The sequence below is a fragment of the Humulus lupulus genome, chromosome 6 (genome assembly GCF_963169125.1).
Source record: "Humulus lupulus chromosome 6, drHumLupu1.1, whole genome shotgun sequence".
In the NCBI taxonomy this organism is placed as follows: Eukaryota; Viridiplantae; Streptophyta; class Magnoliopsida; order Rosales; family Cannabaceae; genus Humulus; species Humulus lupulus.
The window spans coordinates 55,986,163-56,001,169 of record NC_084798.1 but is presented as its reverse complement, the minus strand read 5'-3'; the positions used below and the strand labels follow the sequence as shown (position 1 = coordinate 56,001,169).

Genomic DNA, 15,007 nt, shown 5'->3' with positions numbered 1-15,007 from the left:
TGATGATAAAATAACATGAAATTAATTTGGAAAAATAATTTTCACTTAATACAATCATAAAATAAAGAAATAAACAAAACAAGCAATGAAAAACTAGCTATTCTAAAAATTGGGATCTTCTACATCCGATCCTTCATCTAGCATATCATCATTTATCTCCTTATAATCATCGTTGTCTTGAGCCTCAAAATTTCCTCGGGGAAGATTCAAGAAGATCCTATGTTGTTGCTCATTTGTGAATTGAAACTCTAAATCATAGGTGAACTTAAGTATAAGAGAATAATATCTTAGGGCTGCTTGTAAGTCATCATCATTATTTATATTCTCCCATATTTCTTCTAAAGTTAAAATTGCTGAAGGAAAATCTTTTAAAAGCCTAATTACTAGGACATATTGTTCTGCAGCTCTCATCATGATTTGCTTAGACTCTTGAAGGTGACCTATCTCTTTGTGGAACAAGATCAATCTTCGAGTGATCTTTTCTAGTGCTCCTACGGTGTTCCTTGGCTCCCTTATTCTTTTTAAAGCCTTAATGGCTCGGATATCCTCATTTCTTAAAGCTCCGTTCATTCTTAACTGAAAACATAAACACTAAAGGTGTTAGCTATACACATAAGTAACACAACTAGTAACTTAAACACTTACTTGGCGGTCCGATTCGGAGCTTTGAGCGTGTGTATCTAGGAGAACTTCATGCAAAAGAACCGTTGCTCTGATACCAACTGTAATGACCCACTAATCTAGACTATTTGGACCATTAACGAATCTATACATAAAACTTACATTTTTGCGGAAATACCATAATTTTATTGAAACTTGTGGAAACAAAGGTTACTTTCATAAAATAAGTAGGATATGGGTACCCATCGTCTTTAAAACAAAAAACAACTTAAAGTAAAAAGGGTTACATAGAAAATGCGGAAAATACATTTGAAACCATAAAAACATAAAGAAGACTACATCCTCGAATCGAATAACGCTCAGCCCCTTGACTCCATTCACCATCGATACACATCCTCTAAGCGTCACGAATCTTTCCGCCTCTAAAGCTTATTTCCTGCACATAAACAGAAGGAATGAGCCTAATGCCCAGCAAGGAAAATCTAACACATAGTCATAAACATAAACATAATTTCATAATAACGTAAAGACATATCATAACACATAGTTCACTTATTATAATGGCCATTATTACTTGGGGTCCCATAGACTAAACAAGCATATGCCCATGGGATTAGTGGGGTCCTACTAGCTAAGTAGGTCATATGCCCATAACCCATTTGGGGTCTTGTTAGTCATATGGGTCATATGCCCAAGCCTACAAACATACATGCATACATATCATAACACATTTAACAACATAAAACATAAGATAACATAAGCATATAACATATTGATTCTAGCCTATTTTCCTTACCAAAGTTACCAGGATATAATGGACTGAGTTGGGACTTTTGGAACACTCCTAAAACCATAATGAACATGACTGAGTTGAAAGAAGGAAAGAGATGAAAATGAAATGGGAAGACTAAACCATTTGAGAAACATGCTTACCACAACTTATGTGTTTAAGAACTTGGATTCCCTAACCAAAATAAAGATTAAGGTTAGAGATTGAGTAGAAGACTATGAGGAAGAAAATAACATAATACAGAAAGGAACTAGAGTTTTGGTTACCTCAAAGACTTGAAAGACCAATCTACACCTCAACCGAAATACTATAGAACCTCACTTCCCAAAGTGTTTGATAAGCTTATGATGTTTAAGCTTATGATTTTCCCAAACCAGGTGTTTACACTCTCACACTCACTTAGCACTAGCAGCTTCTGAACTTCGAGTAAAAGGTGAAGAAATGGCTGGGTACTAGGTCCTATTTATAGAGTTTGGGAATGAAAATATCTTGATTTTACTTGAATAAAAATAATGGCTTTTTAGGTGAAAATCATTTGAATAATCGTTCAGCAGAGGCTGAAGACTCGTTCAAAAGATGCTGGACTGTTGAAGAAGTTTGAATGGCTGAAAGGAAAAGAATTCAAAAACAATTGAACATATGCTGAAGGAGGCGATATATCGCCCCCTGTAGGCGATATATCGCCTGGGCCAGTATGCCCGAGGCGACCGTGCATCGTTTCGTGTTTTCCGTATCTACGTGCTGCGACATATCGCCCCCTATAGCTGCGATATATCGGCACTCGCTGAATATTTAAACACGAAATTACACATTTTTAGCTAAGTTTGAATGGAGTAAACAGCCTTGACTAAGCCCTCAACGTATTCAAAGCTGCTGACTGACCCTATAACATTCAAACTTTACTCCTTATTTAATTTAATCCTCAAAAATACTTAATCCTTAATCACCATTCATAACATGTGATTAAAATCCTATTGGTTGATGTCTAAACCTTATAATATAATAAATATAATCCTGAATATCAGTCACATTAATCAAACCTTAGGTTAAACTTAATATCCTTAAACTATAGATTAAACTTAGAAAATCTATAAGTACTACTATGAGTGTCCAAATAATTCCCGGTCTGAACCAAAAATCCATAGTAACAAAGATAATGCTATAAATACTATCATACTATTATCTATCTTAGCTAAGTAAAGTTCTTGGACTCTACATTTATGTCTTGGCTTTAAAAGTCAAAAGGTTGACTTCCAGCAAAGCGATTCACAAAGTTCGCCCTAGTCATACCAACTGCATAGCATCGCAGAGACGCGAACTCCTTCATAAAAAAAAATACACATAGATATAATATCAAACCATGCAAGCATAATCATAAAGTTTTTCATTCATAATTACACAAATAAAGCAAGTACAAATATGAAATCAATTATATTCTAAATTGCCTAAAAATGCACTTATAATTACCATATAAATATTTCTCAATTATTGAGACACCTCATTTCACATAATCAGGCAACACATACACATCCATTGAGTTTGCGTCTTAATAGTATCTAAGAGTACATAAGTCGTGTAGTTTATATGCAGCCATATGATCAAATACATGAGCAAATAAATCACGTATGGTGAGATTTACTTACCTCAGGTCCTTAGATATATAAGATTGCTCAGCAAGAGCTATCAACTAGGATTTTTCCTATACTCTTTAATCCTATCCAAGGATCGTAGTTAACTTAATCACTAAAGTACCAAATTATGCACTTTAAAAATCTAGTGCATCCTAAGGGTGACAGAATTAACAACATGATAATATTAGTTATCATGTAATAATGGCATTGACTTCAAAGTCATAACCATTTAATAAACACAATCACAAAAACCCTTATTATTATTAGTACTGACCAAAGTTATACTGGTATTCATATTGATAAAACAATAATACAACAACTCACATAAAATATCAAAGCAGTATAAGTATAGTTGATTTAAAAGAGAGTCATTAGTTATGGATGTTTTCTCTATGCCCATAACCTGTTAACATAATTCAAGTGGTTAGAACAAATAGCTTAAATCTCAAACTTCTAAGCCTTGAATTGATTTGTTTGGAAACCACTAATTTATTCTTCAAAAATCTATAATGAATCAAAATAGATCATTCCTTCATTTAGAAACTCTTACCTTTATTATAAAAATTTGTGTAATCAATTAAGTTGTGATAATAATATCGTTCATTGGTGTCCTCTATAGAAATTATTGTCATTAAAATGGTCAAAGACCTTAACTTTGAAAATACTAGAATCAAACAATTTAAAGTCCATTTGTTTCTTTCTTTCCAATTGTAACGCCCTTCTAATCTAGGACAGTTACACTGTGTACTTAAAATTGGGTCAGACCTGCTAATCAGGTCATTTGACTTAAAACGTGTAACTAAGGTTAGTGACAACAGTTGGGGTTAAAATTTTTGGCCAAAGAACCATTGAATTTTATTTCAAAAGCTTTATATAAACATGGGATCCCAAAATATTACAACTTAACTGTTAAAAAGGGTAAATACATATCAAAACTTACATCAGTCGGCCTAAGCAATAAAACAGGGCTATAACCCTAGTTCCTTTGAGATAACCCCGGTTGTGATGGTCGAGTAGCCGCATATGTACACAACGCGACTGAAGCTCTCCAACTCATGGCTGGTCAAGCTTTCCCTTTCCCTTACCTACACCACGAAGCACCCGTGAGCTGAGGCTCAGCAAGAAAACAGAACGTGCTACAACAAAGAATATAGCCATTCAACAATAATCAATAACATTAATTCATAGCTAATATAATTTAAGTTCAATCAGTTGATCATTGGATCAAGTTGGGGTCGCTGCCCTATTCAGTTGGCTTTTAAGCCAATTCTTGGGCATATGCCCTAGCTACGTGACCATAAAGTCACCTGGGGCCTCACTCTTAGCTCTGTCTCACTAGCCATAGAGCTAGCCCAACCCCCGTGGTTCACCATCGACCTTAGAGTCGATCAACGTAATAGTATGTTGCTAGTTTTGGCCAATGCCTCGTGACCAGTGCACAATGCGCTATTGCCGTCCTTGACTAATAAGTCAAGCCCTGATCCAGGAGTTACATACCTCAGTACAAAAAACAAATGGGGATAGGCACATCCCAACAAATTAAGCACATATTCATGCTAATCATATAATCCCATTGAATAACCATTTCCATAATACTAAACATATTCATATAACGGGGCCACATGCCCTAACCATAGAATTCATGCAACGAATATAAGCACTTAAGCATTCATCAACAAGCATTTAGAACAATAGCCTAACATAACCAATCCTGGGGCCCAAGCCCTAATCATATTAATATATAACAGACGGGCCAATCCCTAATCACATACAACATGATCTGGGTGCAGTTTTCTTACCTTAGGTCCAAGCAAGCGTAAATAAGAACGACCCTCGAGCACGATCCTGGTTCCAAGCCCTTAGCGATACCTTAAGTCACAACCATAAAATAAGAATCTATTAATATCGTGCGATCAAAGGCTTCCGGAACAAGTCCTAGCCTTCGGGGGCTCGGGTTCCACCAAACCGGGCAGTGGAAACAATCCCGAGCCCTAAGGAAAAAGTTTCATTCTAAGAAAAATGCCCAGGAGGGCCGCGACTTGACCCCCTGTGGGTCTCGGCGCACCCCTTGAGACCAGCCTCCTCCTCCCCTCTATCCAAAGGCACGGGACACGACTTGGCCTATCAAGTCACAGTGCATCCCACACCCCCCCCCCCCCCCCCCCACGTAGAGACCCTGGTTCAAGCTAAGTCGTGACTTGTCAAGAACATGGTTGCGACTTGGCCCCTTGAACCCAGAAATTTATCCACTTTCAACAGCCAAATCCCATCCAATTTAACCCAAAATCAATCCAATAACATAACTTAACCAACACGACAGTTCTAATATGTTCCCAGCAACAAAACCCAACAGAAAACTAGACTCAAAACTCATTAAATCCTCAATTCAATCCTTGAGTTAAGAGATTCAAAAACACCTCAGGAAAGCATAGATTCTACATAAATGAAACATTTAAATAAAGTTTAGATGTTTTCCTTAGTTAAAGAAGAAGACCTTCTAGCCTCAAGAAATCTGAAACCCTTTCTCAAGCTTCAATTCTATGTCTTCTAGTCACTAAATCCCATTAATCTCAATGGTTAACTTTGAAGAAAAGCCTTGAGAGTAACTTGAGAAACATAGAGTGACTTTAGAAAGAGAGAGTGTCGGTTTTGATAGCATCTCATATTATATCTGCTGTTTTGTCTTTAGTTTAATTAAGCTTAACTAACTTAAGCTAATCTCGAGGCTCGGGGTACCAAAAACGTCTCTGAGGAAAAATGGTAAATTTCCCAATTATTCCCTCATAAACTCTATAACTTCAAATATATCTCCAATTATTTATTTCCATAACCCAATAACCCAATTGAATATCTATTACCCAAAATACCCCTTGACTCGCCCCGAGTCGGGTACCGGGTCTCGTTGTGACTTTCCTGCTAACTTGCTCCCTAGGATCGCCTCGTGCTGAATAACCCATATAAACCCACATAATAATGTGGTCTTTCACATATATCACATATATGCACATAAATATACAATTATGCCCGCAACTGGCCAAATTACCGATGTCTCCCTTCTAATAAGAAGCGAGCCCACATGCATATTTAATACCCTAAATATGCGCATTTAATCATATTATCACATAATTCACATATTAACAATCAATAGCAATTAAACATGTAATTCCATATATTGCCATCCTGGCCCCCTAATTAAGGCCCTAAGCCTTATTAGGTAATTTTGGGACATTACACCAATCCACACAAAATTGTGAGTTAACCATTTTCCTTTTTTATAAAAATTCCAATTTCATTATCAACATCACATTGGTCAATTCATAATAACACATTAATTAAACATAAGAAATTATTGATAACAACAATGATACTCAAAATAGCGAATTTCCTTTTAAAAATTCTTTTATACAAAAAAAATCTATCTAGATGCTAATTTATGTTCAATTATGTAATTAGCCTTTAAAAATTTCCTCCCGGGTTCTAAATGATTTCTATCAAAGTGCTCGATCTTTAAACTATTTTCTTTTGATAATTAGCCGCTTACCAATTTATAGCTTGCAATTAACAAATTTACTTTTTGCAAGGATTATGAGGTAGCTTAATTTTTCTTAAGGGATTTCAAAAATTAGAATTTCCTCCTTGATAACGATTTTTATAAAAATTAACACAACACGAGTCCATAAATTTCTAGAATAACGGACAACATAAAGACTGCAAATCTAACATCCCTAAATTTCAAAAACCTACAAACAATGAATATAATAGTCCAAGAGCAGTCCAATAACATCACAGTAGGCTAATTAACTCATAACATATTAAATACATGATTGCAATTAATTTCTAAATTCCAAAACAATTAAAATCGGGGTTAGAAATTATACCAACATGTTCGAGACTGGACACGAGTTTAGCATTGCTCTGTGGAGTTCAAAAAGAGGCTTTTAATCCCCTGAGGTGTTCACTGACCGTGACTCATGGTGGAGCTTCGGGAACAGCGACAGTGCCACCACTCAATGGTGGTGGTTCAGGAAACTAACTATTGGGGTTTGAAGCCCAAGCCATGGGAAATGTCGCGGTGGTGGTGGTTTTGCTTGGAATGGCTTAGAAAAGATGAGATCTAAGCCTAAAATTTCAGAAATCTCCATGGATTCCGTCGAACGTCGACTTCAAACTCTGATGACCATTGAGTTCAATCCTTTAGTGGGTATTGAAGCCTACGATGTAAGGAACATGATGGTAGTGGTCACTTGGCTAACATAGGCTCAAGGTGGTCAGATCGAAGATAAAACTAGAACTGACATCGGAACTTCGAGCGATGGTTTGGGAGGCTTAATCGGCGAGTGTGGCTCGGTGGCCCGCATGGCTAATAGTTTGGTGGCCTCTAAATCTTCTAGTCAGGTGTGTGTAGCTATTGGAGGCTGAAACAATGATCTTTGGAGCTTGAGAAGATGACTTGCATGACAGAAAAAGAGAGAAATGAGGGAGAGAGAGGGAATCCAAGAAAAGAGAGAGAGAAAGAGAGCTATTATGTTAAAAATAAAGCCTTTTCTTTTTATTTAAATTTTGATTTTAATATATAACTTATTTATTTATTTATTATCTATTTTTATTAATTAATTATTTTATTAATTTAACCCTTAATTGTTAAAATAAACACTTTAAAATTGGACTAATATTTATCTTGATTATTTTTTAATCCCAAAATATAATTAGATGGCATTTTACATCAATTTATCACTATTAGTTAATAAAATTCTCTTTTTTATTGAAATGAAAACATCTTACATTATTTCCATAAATACAATAACAATTGATAAATAAAATTTTATTTTATTTTAAATCTCATAATTTATAATGTAAATCTTCAAACATTGATAAATCTCATTTATCAATTCAAAGATTTCTTATTATCTATTTCTAAATAAATAATAACAATTTAAATTAAAAGACAAAACTCTTTAAATTAAAATTATTTTCTATTTCTAAATTTTAATATCATTTATTAACCATTCCAAAGAATAAAACATAATTTGCGACATAAATATTCGTTTATTATCCCAATATATAATTAAATTAATACTGATTTAAATGTTCATAATTTTCCAATTATATTCCTTTTTGATTAAGTATTATTTTTCCCTTAAAATTCTCAAGGTAGATTTTGTGGGATGTTACATGTGCGGTGGTTCAGGTCCTGTCCCAATTGCCTCGAAGGATGGATCAGATCATCACATTCACCAAAGAAGATGCTCGGATAAAGCATCTTTCCCCACCACAATTGTAATGCCGTGGATAACCAAGATCATTATATTGTGTATTTTAAATAATATTGGAATTGCTAATCAAGTCATTTGGATGCAAGACATGTTACAAAGGTTAATTAATGAATTAGGGTTAATAGAATTTGATCGTTGAAATAACTGTTTTCATTAAAAAGTTTGAGTTTGTACATGGGATCCCAAAAAAAAATTATTTATAAGGCATATACAACTTAAATAATAATTACAAGGTAAGCCGGCCTAAGTGGCAAAATTAAGTTGGCTCTAATCCCTATTGATCCCTCGGCTGTGGCGGTCGAGTAGGTGCAAATGTACACACCGCCCCTAAAGTTCTACAGCTCACAGCTAGTCCAGCTTTCTCTTTTCCTTACCTACACCACATAGCACCCATGAGCCAAGGCTCAGCAAGAAAACTTAAATCACAAACACAAATGAACAACAATATATAAACAGTAGACTCAGATCATTCAATTCAAATAATAACAGGACATAAGCAATGAGCAAGGCAGTAATAGTCTTCTTAATCCAACACATAATTCAATCACAACATTCAATATAGTAAGTTAAGCACACTTGACTCTTCTTTTTATTTAGTGACGTTCATGCCTGACGCCCTTACGCCGAGTCCTCTGGTCATATAGCTAACCCCGACACGCTTAGGCCAGGCTACATTCCGTACGCTTATCATCAGCCCTAGCTCCCTTAGGCCGGACATTCAGATCAAGTATAAACAAACTAATAGATTGCAGAGCACGCAATCAGTTGTAGCATAAACAAGCATGCCTAACCAAATATTCTCAAACACAAATATAATCACACATTCAAGCACAATCACAATCATAATCATATTCGTTAACAAGGGTCCAAGCCCCAATCACAACCCGGGTGCAGTTTTCATACCTCGAGTCCCAAGCTGAAAGTATAAGGCAATCCCGAGCACGATCCTTAATCCTGAGCCTTAGAAGTATAACCTTGTTTGAATTGCTCGTAGCTGCTCCCAGCTTCAACTAAGCATCAATTCCTAGCAATCCTTGCCCCAAAGTTTAGAAAATTAAGTGTCTTCCCCTTACGATTTCCAAAGCCTCAACAATGGGAGTGAGAGAGATTAAAAGAGGGGGAAAGCGAGACTAAGGTTGTATTGGTGTTGTCTGGTTGTTTCTAGGCTTCTTAGGGCCTTTAGGCAACTAAGACAATCCAAGAGCTAAGTCTATCCCCTGCAACAAAAGACCAAAAAGCCCATTGATCATAATGTTATTCTTTAATGCCCCAAGGGAAAACAACGTCATTTGCCACATTTCCCGCTAATTCTCAAGTAGCCCTATAAATACTCAATTAATCCTGACATACCCTATAACATCCTTCTACCTTAGAGCCATTACCATATGATTTATAAATGTGTCATTAGCTCGCTAATTAAGGTTTTAAATTGAAAAGTGTGATTAAATCGAAATACAGACTCATTTGACGAACGTTATTTAGAAAAGATTTAGACATTCATTAAAGTCATAAAATTTATACATCGGGATCCCAAAGTACTGTTTCAAAAATGTATTACAATTAAAAAGTTAAGATACAGTCAACCAAAGCAACAAAACCAACCACTTACAATATATTCCTCAAAACAACCCCGACCGTGGCAGCCAGGTAGGCCGAACATGTACACGTCGCTCCACACTCTCCAACTCATGGTTGGTCGACCATTCCCTTGCTCTTACCTGCACCATAAAGCACCCGTGAGCCGAAGCCCAGCAAGAAAACTCATCACATAGCATATCACAATTCAATTTAGTAATAAACAACTTAAACTGATAACATATTAAACATATATCAGCCTATGTCGACCCAAGTGCCTTACCAGGCACTTGGTTAATGGACTTCACCGAGCGGGTGAGTACAACACCCTTATAGGGTCTTACCCTAGTGGCCTGCATTCAGCATGCTTAATGTCGATCCCGACCTTTGCCATCCCCGACCTTCGCAGTTCCTGGCCTTTACCGTTTCAGGCCTTTGCCGTTCTCGACATTCACCGTTATCGGCCTTTGCCATTCATTCATAATCATGCACAACATAGCATAACATTTACATGTCTTCACACACACATTAAACACAAATAATAGGGAAATACTACTCTATGGGTACAAAGAGTTTTCTTACCTGTGTCCCGAGCTGATTGCTTAATGCGATCTTGAGCACGATCCCCTAAACCCAAGCCTTGACATAAAACCTAGTTACAATGCATCAATAAACAGGCATCTATCAAGCCCTAACAAATTAACAACCTCAAATTAATATTCTAGCATTCGGGACCTCAAATTCTACTAAACTGGGTATTAAAATCCTTCCTGAGCCCGTACATTTGTGTTCCCGAGCTTAAAACCCTGTTTTGGCCATAATTTCCTATTTGAGCTGCAACATGGCCCCTTAGGGCAGCGGCGCGCTACAAGTCAGAGAGTTGTGGGGCTCTCTTATGATGAACACAGGCCGCAGTGCGCTCTATTTGAGTCATGACGCCTGGATGTTTTTAGAGGCTCCCAAGCCTCCTTGTTCATATGGGCCACAATGCGTGAAGAACAGGGTCCCTCGATGCCTGAAGAACAGGGCCACAACTTGAGCCCCAAAACCCATAAATTCTATGCATTTTCACTACGTTTTCCTCAGCCAAACTTACCAATTGACACCCAATTCAACCCATACACCCAGAATTCAGTCTACATTTTATATCAAAGCAGCATAACCATCATAATCACCCCAATACTTAGCGTATAACCCATCAAAACTCAAAAATCAGACTAAGCATGAACCTTAAGGAAAAAACTTCTAACTTCAACAAAAGCTTAACATTAATCAATATAGAACCTTACCTTAATCAGGGAGTTTTGACCCTCATCTAAGCCCCAGGTACTTCAAGCTTCCTCAAATCCTTAGCCAATTTCCCAAAGAATTCACCAAAATCTCCAATAGTTTCACCAAGGTTTCAAGTACACCAAAGAGATGGAGAGAGGTGAGTAGAGAGAGAGGGAGATAAGGTTGAGGGTGTGTTTTTTTTTCTTTCTGGTTAATTCTGGAGTTCCAAGCCTAGTCTAAGTCTACCCCTTTGCCTCAAAATGACTAATTTACCCCTATGCTAACCTTAGTCACTTAAATGCCTCCAAGGGCAATCCCGTTATTAGCCTCATCCCGCTAATTCCTTGATTGTTCCTATAATTCCCCATTAAATCCCCCACATACTTATATAATCGCTAAATCACTACCCGTTACCCGGTAATCCCAAACACAAACTATATCCCCAAATTATCCCTAGGCTCTCCCCAAGTCGAGTATTCGACCTTGTTGTGACTATTTCACTATTCTGCTCCCTAGGAACGTCTCGGATCACACATCACAAATAAATCTCCACAATTTTGTGGTCTCAAGCACAACACACATATAATTTACATGTCTGCCCTCAACGGGTCAAAATTACAAATATGCCCCTATTAACCAAAATGGGCCCACATGCATATTTAATTCACCTAAACATGCATTTCAAATCACATAATCATTTAATCCACGTAATAACATAATTCAATCAATTATTGCCCTCCTGGCACGTTAATCAAGGCACTAAGCCTTATTAGAAAATTTGGGACACTACAACCATCCTCTCCTTACAAAAAAATTATCCTCAAAATTTACCTGAATAACTCGGGATATCGATCCCGCATATCAGTCTCAAGCTTCCAAGTTGCCTCTTCCACTTTGTTGTTCCTCCACAACACTCTTACTAAGGCAATGGTCTTGTTCTGTAAGACTATATCTTTTTGGTCTAGAATCTGAACTGGTTTCTCCTCATAAGACAAATCTTGATCCAGCTTTAGGTTTTTAAAACTCAGCACATGCGTAGAATCTGATACATAATTATGGAGAATGGACACATGAAATACATTGTGAACCCCTGATAAGGCTGGAGGCATTGACAATTTGTGAGCTTCCTCTCCAACCCGTTCCAGAATCTCAAAGGGGCCAACAAACCTAGGGTTTAACACGCCTTTCACTCCAAATCTCTTTACTCCTCTCAAAGGAGCAACTCTGAGGAACACATGGTCACTTACTTGAAATTCTACACTCTTGCATCTCATGTCTGAGTAACTCTTCTGTCGACTCTGAGAGGCGAGCATTCGAGCTCTAATCTTTTCAATGGCCTCGTTCGTCCTCTGAACAACCTCAAGACCTAAGTACTTTCTCTCACCCATCTCATCCCAATGGATGGGTGATCTGCACGTCCTCTCATATAATATTTCATATGGAGCCACTTCGATAGTCCTCTGATAGCTGTTATTATATGAAAACACGATCAAAGGGAGATACTTATTCCAATTACCCCAAAATCTAGCAAACAGGCCCGCAACATATCCTCAAGTATCTGAATTGTCCTCTCAAACTATCCATCCGTCTATGGATGATAGGCGGTACTAAACCGCAATTGCATGCCCATAGCCTTCTGCAGGCTCTCCCAAAACATAGAGGTGAAGGTGGGGTCGCTGTTGGATACTATCGACCTCAGAGTCCCATGAAGCCGCACAATTTCCTTCACATACAACTCAGCATACTGCTCCACCGTATGAGTTGTTCTAACAGGGAAAAAGTGGGTTGAATTGGTGTAGCTATCCACAATCACCCACACAGAATGATATTTTCCTACTGTCTTCGAGAATCAAACCACAAAGTCCATGGTGATACTCTCCCATTTCCATTGCGGAATGCCTAAAGGCTGTAGCAACCTTCTGGCTTTTGATGTTCAGCCTTCACCTGCTGACAAGTTAAACACTTGGCCACATAATCTACCACATCCTTCTTCATCCCTGACAACCAATACAAAGTTCTCAAGTCTAGGTACATCTTCATCGTACCCGGATGTAGGAAGTAGGGAATGGTATGAGAAGCATCTAGAATCTCTAGCTTGATACCATAATCCATTGGAACACAAATCCAAACTTTATACCTCAGTAAACCCACATCTGAAACAGAAAAGTCCTTACCCATTCCAGCTAAGACATCCTCCTTGTGTTTCCTCAACTGTGGATCCGCCTTCTGCGCTTCCTTGATCCTCTCAAGGAGCGTGGACTGAAGAGTGATATTGGCTAGCTAACCTACTACAAGTTTGATTCATGCTTTATTCATTTCTTCAGCTAACTTTTCTGATATATGCCTCGAACTGAATAACTTCCCTGGGCCCTTTTGCCTCAATGCATGAGCCACCACATTAGCCTTCCCAGGATGGTATAAAATATCACAGTCGTAGTTCTTTACCAATTAAAGCCAATGCCTTTGGTGCATATTCAGGTCCTTTTGAGTGAAGAAATACTTTAAACTATTATGGTTGGTGTATATTTTGCACTTCTCTCCATACAGATAATGACTCTATACCTTCAGTGCAAAAACCACCGCTGCTAGTTCCAGATTGTGAGTGGGATATCTTTGCTTGTACTCCTTTAGTTGTCTTGATACGTAAGCTATCACTTTTCCAGTTTGCATCAATACACACCCCAAACCCTTCCTGGAGGCATCACAGTAGACTACAAACTTTTCATTGTCTGGTGGCAGACTCTGTACAAGAGTGGTGATCAGTCGCCGCTTCAACTCCTTGAAATTGTTCTCATATCTATCTATCCAAACATACTTGGTCTTCTTACGCGTCAGCTCAGTCAATAGTGTAGCTATTATGGAGAATCCCTCAAGGAACTGCCGATAGTACCCTACTAATCCCAGGAAGCTCCTTACTTCTGGTACACTGCTCGGCCTGGGTCAATCTCTCACTGCCTCAATCTTGCTTGGGTCCACTAGAATCCCTTGCTTACTCACAATGTGGTCCAGAAATTTTACTTAGGGTAACCAAAACTCACATTTGCTGAACTTAGGATATAACCTATGCTCTCTCAACCGCTATAGAACTAAACGAAGATGTTGTTTGTGCTCCGTCTCTGACTGACAGTACAAAAGTGTATCATCGATGAATACGATCACAAACTTATCCAAGTAATCCCTGAAAACCCTATTCATCAAGTCCATAAAAGTTGCAGGGGCATTGGTTAATCTGAAGGACATGACCAGGATTTCATAATGTCCATACCTCATATGGAACGCAGTATTAGGTATGCCCTCCTCCTTAATCCTCAACTGATGGTAGACAGACCAAAGGTCGATCTTAGAGAACACTGTCTTCCCCTGTAACTGTTCAAACAAGTCATCAATCCTGGGTAGTGGATACTTATTCTTAATAGTTAACTTATTTAGCTCTCTATAGTCGATGTACATTCTTAAGGATCCATCCTTTGTATTGACGAACAACACTGGTGCACGCCATGGCGAAATCTAGGCCTGATGAATCCTATATCCAGTAACTCCTACAACTGAATCTTAAATTCCTTCAACCTTGCTGTAGCCATTCTATAAGGTGTTCTAGATATAGGCTCCACCCCTGGTGCCAACTCTATGATGAATTCAATCTCTCGGTGTGGTGGGAACCCTGACAGGTCTCACCCGATCCATCAGGAAACTCACACACTAGTATGGTCTCACCCGATCCAACTAAAACAATCCAAGAGGTATCCATTATGTTTTCTAGGAATCCTATGCAAACTTCTTACATTAGGTCTCTAGCCTTCAATGCAGAGATGATAGGTACTCGCGACCCACTCCCTGTCCCCACA

The 15,007-nt window shown here is 37.9% G+C and overlaps 1 long non-coding RNA gene across 1 annotated transcript; it reads right to left on the bottom strand.

Moving 5' to 3' along the window:
• Nucleotides 1–794: 794 nt before the first annotated feature.
• On the bottom strand, nt 795–1,466 carry LOC133784032 (uncharacterized). The gene is made up of 2 exons (XR_009871088.1): nt 1,418–1,466; nt 795–1,057 (listed from the first exon to the last, which is right to left on the bottom strand). It is a non-coding gene; the product is annotated as an uncharacterized LOC133784032 (long non-coding RNA).
• Nucleotides 1,467–15,007: the final 13,541 nt, after the last annotated feature.